The following is a 3,834-nucleotide window of genomic DNA, read 5'->3' as shown; positions in this document are numbered from 1 at the left end:
AGGCTACATGGCTACATATACTTGTCAGTACACAGATACTGAGTACAAGTTCTGTTTGCTGTTTCTTGCAGGTCACGAATTTGGTGAGGGTGGAGCTGGCTGGCTGCGGACCAGGAAGTAGAGCAATACATACTTGTGCACATACACGTATATGAGAATGCATATCTATTCAGACCTGTAACCCATGTCTTAGACTTTTCACACAGCTATATATATATTGTTTGTTTTTTTTCCAATTCTCTATTTATGGTTTCATAATGACTGAGTCACCGTTGAGTGAGTGAGTTTCAGCTCTAATGCTGCTACTGTCTGTAATATGTTTCTATTTAGATTATTTGTCAGGATATTTTTTTGTTATTATTGTCCGAGTCTGGTTTGAACTAATACTGGGCTTACACCAAAAGATTTTCACAGTCACAGACTAAAAACTGAAAGGGTAGCATAAGGGTTCTTCCCGTTAGTCTCGTCCCACCCCTAGTCATGACATAACTTCTGTTGTGATTTGACACTATAATGAATAAAGATTGATTGATTGATTGATTGATTGCTATAGCTCTCAATTTTAGTCCTTGAGTTCATAGTTAAGTGCTATATTTGTTAACTGCTATCAAGGAATATGACTCTCCTTTGTAGTATGCATGAGAAAAGATGCCGCGAGATTAGTGGACTTCTATGTAGTGTCCACTGATAATGTAGTGGGCTGGTCTGGACAGAACATGCCAGGGCTGAATTGTTGTCCCAGTCCACCCCTGACACACACACACAATCACACACACAGAGATACAGAGGAAGCGCTTTGAACCAGTTTCCAGCTGCAGACCAGCTGCTGTGTGTAGTGCTGGCTCCTGGACTGTGGGGCCCAGAGCTCAACCCTGCAGATCATCAAGTCTTCTTTGTAAATGTTGCCATCAACCAGTAGCTTCCTGTAGGTTCTCACTCAGAAACCTGACACACGCTTTACTAGTTGGGCAATACAAGCTACTGAGAGTGAAGGTGATGAAGAGGAGGGAATGATATTTCCCAAATGTTCTGTGAATAAAACCCTCTCTAAGATAACGAAGAGGCTGTTATAAATAAAATGTTGGTCTTGCTGTCTCTTCCAGCTCTGATGAGCCCCGACCCGTCTCCGCCTCTCTCTCCGATAACTTGAGACGAGTCGCTGTGACGTCTGCACTCAAACCCAGAGAGTGAGCAGCGGACAGGAGCCCAGCCCGGTGTTCTGAACCTGCTGAAGAGGTACAGGAGGTCAGCGCTATGAGTCTACAACCCATCGCTTTTTTTTCCCTCTATACGAATTGATTATAGTCTGAATCACTTCATTCACGTCCTTGGAGGGTGTTCCCATGATGTGTCTTCTATAATAATCCCTTAGTTGTAGATATCTATAGAAATCATGTTTCCCTAAATCGTATTTATCTTTCATATCCTGAAAACTCTCTAGTTCCCCTTTCTTCTCCAAAGTGCACCATGCTGTGATTCTTTTGGTCACCCACCGTTTGAAACCTTCATCTTGTCTTGCTGGTTCAAAGTTACTGTCAAATGCTACCCATTTCAGTATATGTATGTCTTCTTGTATTTTGTGAATGTATTACTATTTTAAACCATAACTCCAGTGTGAATAATGTAATTGAATCCATATGATTTTTTATTTGTTTGTATGTGTCCTTATCTCCTATAATACTCTGAATAGGGTATTCTCCAAATGCTCTTTCCATTTCTTTGCACTTAGCTGTATAATCTGGTTTACACCAGCAAACTGTGTATCTCAAGTGGGCAGCATAGAAGTATTCTTTCAAGATTCGGGAGACCTTAGTGTTTTCTTTTAACGATACCGACACTAGCATGCGATATCAGTGGCAGCGTTCATGTCAGTGGCAAACTCTTCTATACACTCTGTTTCTCCTGTGTTGTTAATGTTCTCTGTAGACTATCGTCTCCAAATGGCTTGTGTCTGGTGGCCGGGGTTACTTTATCTATCGCACTCTATAGGCTAACGTTAGGCATCAATCACAGTAGACTTTAGTAAATGACCGTGATATGTTTGCGTTTCCTATCTGGAATCCAATTGGACTATAACAAACTCTAAACAAATCAAATGCAGTTAGACAATGTTAAAGTGTATAATTGGATTGACTTGAAGTACAATCTGTAGCCTCACTTGTTTATGCAGTCATTAGGAATGTAATTTAAACACTAGTATTTAGTCGTTTTCCTCAGTATGATTTTCATTTCATAACTTGTAACACATTGTGCCTCCACATATACTTGTGTTTTCAGTTGCAGTGAAATATTGGGACTTCAGTTATTTCCTACATTTAATTTCAAATGACTCTGTTTAAAAAATACAAACTATCGGTACTTATTCAAGGTCAAATGTGCATTTTTGTTAACTTAAAAAAAGTTCTCTGTGCTTTTCATCATCAAATGAAAGACAAATCAAACATGCTTTCTTTTATTTGTAACGTTTTATCTTGTTTGCACTCTTAAACTGAATAAAGCTGATGAAGCAGAGGCTGGGTTGTGATTGGTGTGCAGAAATAATCATCAAAACCTTTTTCTAAAGTGTTATTCCTTTTTGTAATCGGCCTTCACGTTGGTGCAGCTCCAAACAGGAAATCACATTTGTTTTGTCAGTGATGAACAAAGGCTTTTAGCTTGAGACTTTACTATAACGCAACATAGTATTATTACATTAATGAATTGCACAATGAGTACTTACTTTAAGTATGTATGAATGCTGACATTGGTACTAAGTTGTATTTATACTATAACTTTGGTAACAAATCGTATACTTGTTTTAGCAAAAGCTTGACCCAGTTATTTTATTAATAGGTCATGACATGTATATTAAGTGAATTGTGAAGCAGTGACCTTTCACCCTCTCTCTGTTGTGAAGCACCTTATTGGCTGAACAGCCAATCCAGAGCCTTGGGTATGTCAGGTGGAGCTGTTCCCATAGCCTGCCTGTACCTGTGACCCCCCCTGCTATCACTGCTCATTCTGCTGTCACACGCTGGTCAGTGAACGCAGCGTTGGAGGAAGCTAGTATTGTAGCAACAATACCGTTTTTAAATGTAGTAAAAGACTAAACCTTGCATAGTAAATATATATTATAAGAATCAAAATACACAAGTACAAAAGTACTTTTTATGCAGAATGATATATTTAAGAATATTTTAATATCATATTGGATCATAATTATTGATGTGTTCATCACTTTATGGATAAGGTGAAACTAAGAAACCAACTAAACTTGTTTGTATGCGTTATATACTACTGCATAGTTCAATCATAATTATACATCACAATGTGTTTATCATCTTTTTTTTAATAATCTGAATCTGCAAAGTTACTAAAGTTATTATTAAAACTATAATGTTGCTTCTGAGATAGTAGGGGACAAGTAAATATGCATTAGAATGGAAATATTGAAATAAAGTACCACTAACTTGCATTTAAACAGTAATTTATTCGTCCAACCTCTTGTATAATCTTAATCTTTAACGGCTAACACTTTCTAAGAAATATACAGTACTAAAGTAGAATATTTCCCTCAGCTGTAGTGGAGTTAAAATATAACATACCATAAAATATGCACCAGTACCACAACAAAATATGTATTTACAGTTCTTGAGAATAACTACTTAGTTAAATTCCACTGTACATATCTGACTGTAAAAGTGTCTGTGTTTCCCCTGCTTTAGATGTCACTCGGTCACTCGTTGTGCTCAGTGTTCAAGACTGTGACTTCCTGTCTGTAAAGTGTCCTCAGACCTGGACAGCTGTTGAAGGGCTCCGGATTACACAACGCTGGTTGATAAATGACACAAGCTG

The sequence above is a fragment of the Gymnodraco acuticeps genome, unplaced genomic scaffold (assembly GCF_902827175.1).
Source record: "Gymnodraco acuticeps unplaced genomic scaffold, fGymAcu1.1, whole genome shotgun sequence".
Classification (NCBI taxonomy): Eukaryota; Metazoa; Chordata; class Actinopteri; order Perciformes; family Bathydraconidae; genus Gymnodraco; species Gymnodraco acuticeps.
This window is presented reverse-complemented; position numbering follows the sequence as displayed.